Source organism: Apium graveolens, chromosome 10 (genome assembly GCF_009905375.1).
Source record: "Apium graveolens cultivar Ventura chromosome 10, ASM990537v1, whole genome shotgun sequence".
NCBI classification, from domain to species: Eukaryota; Viridiplantae; Streptophyta; class Magnoliopsida; order Apiales; family Apiaceae; genus Apium; species Apium graveolens.
This window is the reverse complement of record NC_133656.1, coordinates 72,066,490-72,079,996: the sequence shown is the minus strand read 5'-3', so window position 1 is coordinate 72,079,996 and position 13,507 is coordinate 72,066,490. Positions and strand designations below refer to the sequence as shown.

General features: G+C 39.2%; 1 pseudogene; it reads right to left on the bottom strand.

The window, feature by feature from the left end:
* LOC141690656 (vestitone reductase-like) overlaps positions 1 to 9,617 on the bottom strand; it is a 112,154-nt pseudogene extending 102,537 nt beyond the window's left edge.
* Between the last annotated feature and the right edge of the window lie 3,890 nt (positions 9,618 to 13,507).

Below are 13,507 nucleotides of genomic sequence, written 5' to 3'. Positions count from 1 at the left end.
ACTAATGAGAGGTAACCTACCCCCCGAGCGTGCACCTTGTCAAATGTACTTTGTAGCCTCATCTTCCTCATCTGAACTAATGCAACTCCCACATTCCCTTTTTGCTAAAGACAACCAGATGACCTTGGTAGTCATATCGAAAGTAGAAGCCTTAACATATGAGCCAGATATGCTCAGGGCGCGTCCTGAAAACTCACTCAGATTATTGAGGATGTGAGGGCGCGTTCGCTGAAACTAAACTCTCGACATACTAGGAAGATCATTGTACTTCATTTGCTTCTTTACAAATCATGTATGTAATGTCGAGGAAGATCACATGGGTATTTTAATGAAGGCGCGCCTTGAGAGAGATAGCCTTGGAGAGTTTACTTATAACTGTTGAGGATATAACATTATATCCTTAGATGGAGGAGCTCATTCATGTCCCGGGGCCTCACCTTGACAATCAAGGGGTGCGTCCTAGGATTCATGGTACCTCTACTCTGATAGATTCTTTTCTTTCGAAGTTCCAATTATTAAGATTCTCCTTGTGGTCAATAAAGTTCACCTCACCATCAATTTTTTTTCGAGGGCGCGCCTTAAGGAAAGGGCGCGTCTTGAAAGATGAGGAATTAGTTCCAGTCGAGCCATTCTTCAATTAGTGACTATAACTCATCTGATTATCATGACATCTTCATTGAAAACTTCCATAGACTTTTTCTTCTGAGGGCGCGCCCTGGGAGGGCAATTCACTGAATGTTTCACATGCAGAGGGGGCGCCTTCATATATTGTGACGCAATACTTGGTAACTCGTGAGATTTTTTCCTGATAAGATTTCCTACCTACAATAAACACAATTAATATAGAACTTGGAATGTTACCTGGAGGACGCGTCCTAGAGGGACGGACGTGTCTAGTCGGTGAATTTTCCTGGAATTTGCTGGAAGTCATCTGGGCCCCAAATTTTTAATCAAGGCGCGTCCTAAGAGTTTGTGGGGATTTTCTCCATGCCAAATCTCTTTCCCAATCCTCTTCCTGCACAAGTCCCAAAAACAAGTAATGGAAAATACAACGAAACTAGTGGAGTGTTACCTTGAGGGATCTTGTTAAAGGCGATGACTAGCTCATGATAGTAATGCCTTCTTCTTGGAGTGTTCTCCTCCCGATCGTCCTCAGATTTGCGCCTGATTAAGTCTTCTTAACTGAATAGTGTTCTCAAATCTTCTAAATCAAATAGAATTGTTCAGTCTTCTCGTTGGAATAGGATTCTCCAATCTTCTAAATGGAATAGGATTCTCCAATCTTCTAATTAGAACAGGATTCTCCCATCTTCTAGATCGAAAAAAATTCTTCAATCTTTTAATTAGAATAGGATTCTTCAATCTTCTATACCAAATAGGTTTCTCCCAATCTTCTTAATGGAATGGGTTTCTTGCAATCTTCTAAGCCAAATAAGATTTTTTGGTAAAAATTCGTAACTGCTGTTTTCCTTTGTTTCCGGGCTGCTCAACTTGGATTGTCGTATCCATATCATCTCTGAATTAAAGAGAATTCAATAAGCTTCGCGTAGGCTGTAAGATCGTTCAAATCTGACTTACGGAACTCGAGATACGGCCCAAACAGTGTAAGCAAATCGCTTAACCCACCAAATCCGAATTTTTCATCCAACTTTGCTCCTTTGGGGCCATGGTTGTAAATTTCAACCCTCATGGCTGGAAATCATCATCCGTGGATCTCCCTCATGGCCGTGAATACTACATTCAAATCTCCTTCGACCCCCTGGCCAAAATTATTTATTTTACGGATCTCCTTCGTGGTCGTTGCATGCAACTCCTCCGTGGCTATCCTTCAATTCTTGCGTCAAAGAACCTTCATCATGACGAGACATCTCTTCCTCATGAGATTATGATCTTGATCAGCACCCCTCCTTCTAGCGCCAATTTGTTGACGGAGGAATTTGGTATCAACAAAGTTTGAGGTTCGTCGCCGGAATCAAGATCTACGATGGTGGTTCTTCGCCTGAAAAGTGAGCGGAGTGTGGTGGTTGTGATAAATTGGGGGCTGAGATTGCTTAGGGTTGGTGGTGGCTCCTTATGGCTCTCGCTTCCGACCCCTCACAATTTGCCTACGTATCCCTATTTATGGGGAATCAAGCCCACGTAGTTCTTGGGGAACAAGAAATCTAACGGGCTTAGACTTCTTATTCCCAGACCCGGTCCAGAATCCATCTTCCGCTAGCTTTAGGAATGTCCAACTATGAGGCCCAACCGCGAAGGCCCAAGGCTCGTTTATAATCGCAGGACTTCACGGATAATGCATCTCCCTGCGCAAGGATAACATTCCGCTACAGCTATCTCCCTTGAATTACGAACACAGGTATAGCCACGGTTCACCCCAAATGCCAGACGCGTCCCTGTCCCCCAAATGAGGATAACCCACCAGATAGCAGGACAGGTGATCCCAAGCTCTTGGGTGCAAAGTGCAGGATGACTCCAAAGTTCTCCAACGAGGACACCCGTTGAATACAAGAACAGAGTTCCCAAAGCACACACCAAAGTTAACCCCGCATCCCCAACGAGGATACCCGTTGAATACAGGAGGAGGTCTTCAATCATCAGGCATACCCCTGGAGGCCTTCAAGCTTTTCACGGACATCCCCCTCCTTGACCGTCTCAAGGAGGGAATTCTTCAAAGAGTACTTGCAACAAATATGTTAGTGAAAATAATCCTCCATTGCTCCTTCCACGCTTGTCTTGCTTTAAACTTACTCTTGATCATGCATTCTTCACACATAGGACGCGTCCTGAACGATTGGGCGCGTCCTGACGCTACGAACTCCACATATTGTTATATCTTCCAAGTATCTCTATTTGCTTTGTCTTGAATGAGAACAAGCTCAACCATCCCAAAGTATGCATCTCCAGGAGGCAGGACGCGTCCCCCCTTGTAAAATACACATATTCTCCTTGCATGGCAACCTTATTACCTGTACAGCTCATCCCATTATTTTTACTTATCAGGGCGCGTCCTGCGCCTTGGGCGCGTCCTCCTCCTTTCAATATCTTCCTCCTCATCTCTTTACATGACAACCCAAAATACAGCCTACACAATCATGGACGCATCCTACATATACAAGGCGCGTCTTCGCTTCATACAATGTAGACCAAAACCTAATTATTCATCTTCTTGCCCCAATTCAATTCCAATTGACCCGTATTTGACCCGAGATGATCCAATACCAAAATTTGGCTATAACAAAGAGTATACCTGGGAGAAGATATATTGCATTCAGGATATCTTTCTGTAAGAAACAGTTGGAGCTCATCAACTGTTATATCAACGGCTGAGCAAATGTACCTTCCTCTAGCATTCAGGTATTCTAAAAGAAAGATGTGTGCAGTAGCCACATTATCCATATGCACCAGAGATATACAATGAGGAAATTCACATAGAATGTCATCACCTGCTCGAATTGAGGATCTGAGACAAAATTCATGCATTTTTGGCATATTCCTACCAAGGTTTAGCTAACATTGTTTCACCATTCTGGTCATGTACATGAAGCACAACAAACAGATTTTATAATATATTTTTAAAGGGGACATTAACTCGTCGACCTTCTAGCCAAATATATGCTTTTTTGTTGATCTAAACTATATATTTATTATTTTAGTTAGTTTTTCCTGAGGACTGCATTTTGATTTGGTCCAGGCTGCTGTTAAACGTGCATGAGTTATTTTAGGAGAGTTTGAATAAGTCTGAGCTTCAGCCTGAAGTAGTGGAGCTCGTGTAGGAGTAGTTTCCTGATTTCTAGCATTAGTTATTTTTCAGCATTTCCTTCTATAGATATAATCGTGTATCACCAGCTTTCATTAATAAGATCAACTATTTTACATTTTGTTTTCTCTTGTTTATATTACACATATAATATATATACATATCTTTTATCAATTTGGTATCAGAGCCTAATATATATAGTGTATGTCAAAGTACATGCCCAGGAGGGGAATGATGGAACCGAGTAAACCAGAGATAAGCAAAACCAAGGATGGAGTTGGTCTCAGTTATCCGATGTTGGCACGAAGTAACTATACAGCGTGGGCATTAAAGATGAAAGTGTTCATGCAAGCTCATGGGGTATGGGATGCTATCGATCCTAAGGTTCCAAAATCAAAGGTGGATGAGAGAATGGATAAGACGGCACTTGCTGCTATCTATCAGGGAATACCTGAGGATATGTTGTTATCCATTGCAGAAAAGGGCACAGCTAAAGAAGCTTGGGGAGCATTGAAAATAATGTGTCATGGAGCAGATCGTGTGAGAACAGCAAAAATACAGACCTTGAAGTCAGAATTCGAGTCAATGAGGATGAAAGACTCGGAATCCCTTGACGAGTTCTGTTTCAAGCTGAACAACCTAGTAGCAAACATTCGAGCTTTAGGTGAAACCATAGACAAAAATTATGTAGTAAAGAAACTCCTTAGAGCTGTGCCACCTAAGTTTCTGCAAATCGCATCTACTATTGAATAATTTGAAGATCTTGAAAATATGTCAGTCGAGGAAGCAATTGGGTCACTGAAGGCCCATGAGGAGCGATTAAAAGGTCAGAATGAACCTGGTGGAAACCAACTATTACTTACTGAGGAAGAATGGTTGAAGAAAGAGAAAGAAGAAGGGCAACTACTATTCACGAGAGAAGAATGACAGAGGAGATCAAATCTGAAAAATAAACGCAGTGGTAGAGATAAGAGTAAAGTGAGGTGCTTTAATTGTTTGGCTTATGGGCATTATGCTGCAGAGTGCCGGAAGCCCAAACGAGATAGAAAGCGACAATTGGAGTCAAATTTGGTGTAAACCCAGGATGATGAACCTGCACTCTTGATGGTAGAGTGTGGAGGAGAAAATGTGTTACTGAATGAAGAGAATATGAGGCCAAACCTATTGTCTGATGCTGAAAGCAAACATGGTGGCTCAAATATGTGGTACTTGGACAACGGTGCTAGTAACCACATGACTGGGGAAAAGGCGAAATTCAACGAGCTGGATGAAAATGTTACAGGAAAGGTCCGTTTTGGCGATGGCTCAACAGTTGACATACGAGGAAAGGGGTCAATTTTGTTCAGATGCAAAAATGGAGAAGAGAGAATGTTTCATGAGGTATACTTTATTCCAAATTTATGTAATAATATCCTTAGTTTGGGTCAGTTATCAGAGGAAGGGAATCAAGTTGTTATGTATGGTGAATTTTTATGGATTTACGATAAGGAAAGAAAGTTGCTGATGAAAGTTTAGAGGTCTGGTAATAGGCTATACAAAATATTGATCGAAACTATTGAGTCCAAGACTTTGCTGTCAAAAATAGAGGAAGACACATGACTCTGGCACTCTCGCTTAGGCCATGTTAACTTCCAGGCATTAAACTTGATGTCAAGAAATAAAATGGTCGAAGGAATGCCAAAATTTATTCATCCTAAAGAGCCATATCCAGGGTGTTTGATGTCAAAGCAAACCAGGAAAAGTTTCTCAGCGCAGTCGAGTTTCAGAACTGAGCATATTTTTGACTTGGTTCATGGGGATTTATGTGGACCAATCATGCCGGAAACTTCAAGTGGGTAGAGATATTTTTTTCTTCTGGTAGATGATTTTAGCAGAGCAATGTGGGTGTTCTTGTTGAAGACAAAGGATGAGGCGTTCGAGGCGTTTAAGAAATTCGTAGTGCAAGTTGAGAAGAGGCCAGAAATGAAGGAAAAATCGCTCCGTACAGACAGGGGAGGTGAGTTTTGTTCACACCAATTTAATGAATATTGTGAAAAATCTGGAATATATTGTCAATTTACAGCTCCCTATACGCCACAGCAAAATGGTGTAGTAGAAAGGAGAAACAGGACCGTTGTTGCAATGATAAGAAGTTTTTTGAAAAACATGAAATTACCCTCATTCTTGTGGGGAGAAGCACTTAGACACTCGATTTACGTTTTAAATCTTCTTCCTACACGTGCCTTATCTAATCAGACGCCCTATGAGGTTTGGATGGGAGAAAAACCAAATCTGAAATATATCAAGGTGTTCGGATGTGTGTGTTACATGAAGATTCCAGCTGTGCAGATGACGAAGTTGGATGATCGTAGTAAAATGGTCATTAATCTGGGAAAAGAACCAGGGACCAAGGCTTACAGGTTGTATGACCCTGTGTCAAAGAAAGTGCATGTGTCACGGGATGTGGTGTTTAACGAAATGAAGGCATGGGACTGGGAAAATTCAAAGGGGCAGAGCAGCGATCAAAATGGGCACATCATTATTTTTGGTTTTGAGTCAGACGAAGCATACATGAGAAATGAAAATGATAGTCGAGATAGAGATAGCGCCAGAGGTCTTACGGAAGGACACAGAGATGTAATAACTCTTATACCAGTCCAAGACTCCAGCAGTGATAACAATAATGATTCTGAGTAGGAAAGTGAATATCGAAGGTTTAGAAAATTAAATGAGATTTATGATGATACGGAGGAAATGGAGACACCAGAGGAACTTATGCTTATGGGGGTGGACGAACCAATAAACTACACTCAAGCATCAAAGAAAAAGGAATAGAGACATGCTATGGAACAAGAACTCGAAGCCATTGAAAGAAATAAGATGTGGAAATTAACAGAGCTGCCTCCTGGGAGAAAAGCAATTGATTTGAAATGGGTGTTTAAACTTAAGAGAGACACCAAAGGAGAAATAATCATATACAAGGAACGAATTGTTGCAAAGGGTTATGTTCAACGACAAGGAATCAACTTTGAGGAAGTCTTTGCACCTGTGACTCGTTTAGAAACAGTGCGACTTCTTTTGGCTTTGTCAGCAAAAAACGGGTGGTGAGTACATCATTTAGATGTAAAATCAGCATTTTTGAATGGTGATTTAAAGGAAGAAGTGTACGTGACGCAGCCAGAAGGGTTTGAAAAATCAGGACAGGAGCACCTCGTGTACAGACTTTCAAAAGCATTGTACGGCCTTTGTCAAGCTCCCAGATCTTGGTATTCAAAGTTAAATAGATGCTTGGAAGGAATGAATCTGTCTCGCTGTCCTTACGAACATGCAGTATATACAAAGAGGGAGGTGGGAGAATCTTTAATAGTGGCAGTCTATGTAGACGATTTACTTGTTACTGGCACAAATGAAGTGATAATACATAATTTCAAGCAACAAATGGCTGAGCATTTTGAGATGAGTGATCTGGGACACTTGTCGTATTACTTGGGCATTGAAGTAAACCAACATGAGGGGTATGTTGAGCTGAAACAAGAAGCCTATGCTAAGAAGATGTTGGAAAAATCTGGTATGGGTGAATGCAATCTAGTAAAGTTCCCAATGGAGCTCAAATATGTGATTACAAAAGATGAAGGGGGAAAGAGTGTGAACTTTACAGAATTTAAGAGTATAGTAGGAGGTCTTCGCTATCTTGTACATACACGACCAGATATATCCTATGCAGTGGGTATTATCATTCAATTTATGGAGAAACCAACGATTATGCATATGAACGCGGCAAAAAGAATACTGAGGTATGTTAAAGGTATGTTAAATTATGGGCTAATCTACTCGAGGAATAGTGCAAATAATGTGTTGACAGGCTTCTCGGATAGTGATCATGCTAGACATGTTGAAGATAGGAAAAGTACTACTGGGATGGTATTTTATTTGAATGAAATCGTCATAACATAGGTGTCACAAAAGCAGAAATGTATGGCTCTATCATCCTGCGAGGCTGAATTCATGGCTGCTACTGCAGCAGCGTGTCAAGGGATATGGTTACGGAAGCTGTTAGGAGAGATCACAGATGAGTATGTGGGTCTAGTTGTGTTGTATATTGATAATAAATCGGCCATAGACTTAGCAAAGAATCCTGTTTTTCATGGAAGGTCCAAACACATCGATATCCGCTATCATTTTATAAGGGAATGCGTGGAGAGAGGAGAAGTTGTCGTGAAGCATATTAGAACCGAAGAACAACGTGCAGATGTCCTCACGAAGGCGTTGTCAATTGTAAAATTCGAACGTATGAGAAAGGTGCTTGGAGTTCTGGATCTTAATAAGAAGGTTTAGATTAAGGGGGTGTCTGTTGAATTAATCTAAACTATATATTTATTATTTTAGTTAGTTTTGTCTGAGGACTGCATTTTAATTTGGTCCAGGCTGCTGTTAAACGTGCATGAGTTGTTTTAGGAGAGTTTGAATAAGTCTGAGCTTCAGCCTGAAGTAGTGGAGCTCGTGTAGGAGTAGTTTCCTGATTTCTAGCATTAGTTATTTTTCAGCATTTCCTTCTCTAGATATAATCGTGTATCACCAGCTTTCATTAATAAGATCAACTATTTTACATTTTGTTTTCTCTTGTTTATATTACACATACAATATATATACATATCTTTTATCATTTTTACCAGCAATAATGACATTTTTTACCACACATATATGTGCAAAGACAGAGCAAGTCCAGAATTGACGTTGTCATTTCATGCTTGGGTTGAGTGACCAAACTTAGCCTGACAAAAAAAACCCTAAAACTTCGACTTCTGAGGAGGAGCCTAAGAACAACATAGACTACATGGATGCTACCGTCTCTTAAAAAAGGGAATGCAAAAGTTCAACTAATTGTTTATTTAGTTAAACAAGGACACTGAAAATTTTATTAGAGACATTTTGTAGAGCTTCTTTTCCAATATTCATATTCCTGTTCAAATGAAATATCAACAGCTTATTAATTCAGATTTCTCATTTCACAGAGAAATTTGTTTCAAATGTGAAGTACATACCAAGTATCACTGACATTGAAACACGCACCGAGCCAGGACAATGAGGAGTAATGAAAGGACCATGAATAAAAGTGGGAAGTATAGTGACAAGATCCAGTCCATGTGTTTCTGCAAATTCCAAGGCTGCTCTTTCAGTTAATGTCTTAGAAATGTAATATAGTCCCCCATATTTCATTGATGTCTGACAAAGTCTACATCAGTCCATGAAGTTTCATCCACTACAGTTAAAGCGTTTCCACTGAACTTGGCAGCAGGTTCACTGTATTTGAATCAAGGCATGCCCTTAAAATGCTTATGGTCGAATTAATTGATCTTCTGATGATCGTTTCTTCATCTTCTTTTCCCTCAAAATCTATGGTATGAGCAACATGAAACACACCAACACATCCTTGAATTGAATCATTGAAGCTTTCTGGTTTGTCAAGATCTGCCTTAAATATTCGAAGCCTTTCCGATGCTCCAAGGTAGGTTTGTGAGGTAAGTGACATCCTTCTTTTGGTCTAAAGGTGATCAAAACAAAATATAGGATATCTTAAAAACTCAATTGTTTAGAAAAACAAGGAATGAAAACGACAACAATACAAGATTATTATTACTCTAGTAAATCTGAAAGCCTAAGATCAAGTCTTGACAGCTACACTCAAGAAACTTACTTGTGTGATCAGATCTAACAGTGGTGTTAACAGCATAGGCATGTTGAAGAAGTCTCATGATGAGCCAAGAAGCTACATATCCTGTTCCACCTGTTACACAAACAACACCTCTGTCCTTTTCGGCCATCATATTGAAAAAGAGAATACTTGTTCTTAATGTTTTTTTTTCTTTCAGCGTCTTTTGGATTCGGTTTTAAGTTTAACACTTGAACTTTAACAAAACGGCAAGATGGAATAAGAAGTTCAGATTTTTGGTATACATGTTCAAAAAATTCCGAAAGTCGGTACTTTCGGGGATTCTCAATTAACACCCAGAACAAGTGGCGTTCTGGGGTCATTTATAATTTTTTTTCTGCGAGAAATAATGACTTGTGTTTGTTTTGTTTTGAACGGAATTAAATTAGATGACGGGCTACTTTTGGACTCCCATATTAAATAAATGGAATGTTTTCAGTTAGTTTTTTTTGTTGGCTTGTAATGTAAACCTATTTTATGTGTGTATTTTTTAATTTAAATAAAAAAACCGTATAAATAAGACTTTTCTAGCTCCAAAAAGGGTGTCGTGCAACGTAAGATCAAAATTTTTAGGTGAGGGCATGTTTTGGCATGGGCGTATGTAAATAACCGTAGATTTTTTGGGTTCCAAATTTTTTTGGTGTGTTGTAATGTAAACCTATATTTTGGGCAATTTTTTTTTATTAAAAACTAATATCACTAATACTTTTGTAGCTTCGAAAATGGTGTATTGAGCGGCGAGTGCGTAATTGTCAAGCGAGGGCATGTTTGTGCGTAATTGGCAAAAAATTTGTTGGGTCCATTTTTCTATTGTTTGGTAGGTATGTAAAATATATTTGTAATGTATATTTTACATTTTATATTTTAATTTGAAACTCGAGAAAGGGTGTCATGAGGGTTAATGAATTTAAAAGTACGTTGTAACGGAAAGTAGGATAATAAAAATGATAAAGTAGGAAGTACATTGCAACTGAAAAAGGGATAATGAAAGAACTCTCAAATTCTTTAGTCATCCGCAAGATTAACTACGTAATGATCAAAATCTTGATCTTCAATCTCGTTAGCTTTCTCATCATTTTCTTCGTCATCCCCTTGAATGTGAGGGGAGGTATGCTTATGACCTCCCTCCCCATTTTTGTGGGTCGATGTGTGCTTACTCGACCGAGTTTGACGCGGTGGCCACGGGTCGGGGCCGTGAGTGCTATAACAGATGTTTGTAGCCATACCAGCATCATCGTGGCCTTGAGAAAAATTCCCAAGTTTGACAATATACTTAGCATATTTTTTATCCCACTGCTGTTCCTCTTCACGTATCTTTTCACTCCTACACCTTGCGACTATATCCTCGGCCTCCCTTTTCCTCATCTCAAGCTCGTCCTCCATGAAGTGGTAGTATTGACACATTTCTTTTAATTCATAATCATGTTCTTCCTTTGAAATGTTACCAACGTTGAAATTCTTTTTAATGTTATCTTCGTACCGGATCGATGATTTCATAAACTCGAAGTGCAATAACTCGTACCCAATAAACTGTTCATTGTCACGGACGGCGAGTCCTTGTGTAGCCCGTATAGCTCGCATTCTTCAGACAAATTGCTTGACCTCACTGATTTTTGCTCTGTGAGATTCAGTAGGTGCCTGAGATTCGGTCTATTTATACCAATTAACTTCCCCGTTGTTACGCATTTCCGAGCTTTCGTGTCCCTTGCCCTTATCCATGACCTCAGTGTATGAATCTAAAAATGTGGAGAATGTTAAACTAGAGAGGGGTGAAATTGAGATGATGACTTATAGGTTCGCAGATATTTATAGGCCAAAAAATGAATTGGTAAAACTTTAAACTTTGAACTGGGGCAATAATGATGAAGGTGAATTTAATAGTTTGAGTTGTCAAATTATTTAAAACATTTGCACGTGACTAAAGTTCTGAATTATTACATGTGCATTACCTTTGAAAATACACAGTACTTGTTTCAACTTATCTTATGTTAGATATATTTGATAATGTCATGGCTAATATGTTTTATGTTTAGCTTTTAGATCTTACGTGAACAGGATAAATCAGTACTTAACTGTTGATCAGTACTTATACTGGAAGTCAGGACTTAAGGATATCAGTACTTATATTATCAGGAGATAATCATCAGAAGATAGATATCAGAACTTAAGTGCTGAAGGACAATCAGATAAGGACAGTAGCTGATTAAAGGAAGAAGATCGAGATAAACATAAGAAGAGATATGCATGAAGAAGGAATTTCGTGAAGAATGGAATACTTGGAAGAAAAGATATCTGATTGATATATTTTAGGAAGCAGAATTATATTCCATATCAATTAGCGATTATCTTGTAATTGTGTAGTATATAAACACAGACATAGGGTTTACACTATAAGTGTTATCATTATTAGAAAAGATTATTCATTGTAACCCTAGCAGCTCTCGTGATATTTATTCATCACTGAGAGGTAACAGTTCCATACTATAACAGAGTTTATTGTTTCAATAAAGTTTGTTTTTCTGTTACTTAAGTTCTTAAAGTTCGATTTGAGTGTACTATACACTGTATTCACCCCCTCTACAGTGTGTGTGTGTGTGACCTAACAATTGGTATCAGAGCCTATCTGTTAACTTACATACAGTTAAAGATCCAAACACAATCATGTCGGACACAGAAACTCCAACTAAGCCTACCACAACTGAGGAACCACCAAAGACACAAATTCTGAGTCGGTATGAGACCATCAGAGTCCCCATACTGAGACCATCTGAATATCCCATATGGAAGGTAAGGATGACCATGTTCCTGGAAGCAACAGATCCAGAATACCTGGATAGAATCAAGGAAGGTCCTCACAAACCAACCAAACTCGTTGTTACAGTTGCAGGTGAAGCAGCAAAGACCGTACCAAAGGAGAAGAGTGATTATACTGCTGAGGACATAGCATCAATTGCTAAGGATGCTAAGGTACGACACTTACTGCATAGTGCCATTGATAATGTAATGTCAAACAGGGTAATCAACTGTAAGACTGCTAAGGAGATATGGGATGCTCTGGAAACAAGGTGTCAGGTAACTGACACAATTAAGAAGAGCAGGAAGACAATACTCACTCAAGAGTATGAACACTTTGACTCAAAGACTAATGAGTCATTGAATGATTTATATGATAAATTTGTCAAACTTTTGAATGATTTGTCATTGGTTGATAAAGAGTATGATCTTGAAGATTCAAACCTTAAGTTCCTGTTAGCTCTTCCTGAATGCTGGGATTTGAAGGCAACGACAATAAGAGACAACTACAATCTTGATGAAACAACTCTTGACGAAATCTATGGAATGCTCAAGACTCATGAGCTGGAGATGGAACAAAGAAGCAAGAGGAAAGGAGGAAAGTCAAGGACAGTTGCTCTTAAGGCTGAAGAAGAATTCCCCAAAGCAGCTTCCTCAAAGAAAGACAAGGGTAAAGCTCTTTTCATAAAGTTTGATACTGAGTCATCAAATTCTGAGAGTGATGATGACTCAGATTCTGAAAGCTTGCCTGAGACTGATGCTGATGAGGAGATGATGAAGATGTGTGCTCTTATGGTGAAAGGAATCACAAAGATTGCATACAGGAAGTTCAGGAAGGGAAAGAAGTTTTCCAGGAAAAGCATAAGTTCTGATAAGAAGAATTTCAGAAGATCTGAAGGCAGAGGAGGAAAGTCTGACAGAGGAGATTACACCAATGTTAAATGCTATAACTATGGTGAGAAAGGCCACATATCTCCTGACTGCAAGAAGGTAAAGGGTGACAGAGGCAAGGCTCTTGTCACAAAGCAGAAAAGCTGGACAGACACCTCAGACTCTGAAAGTGAGGAGAACTATGCATTGATGGCAAATGTTGATAATGAAAGTGCTGAGAGCAGTTCTGAAGCTGCTGAAACAAAGGTACCTCAGACTACTTATGCTTTTTATACTGATGATATTAATGAGTTAAGAAGATATCTTAAAACCATGTTTGTTAGCTATAGAGACCAAACTTTAACATGTGAAAGATTAACTTCTGAAAATCTTGCATT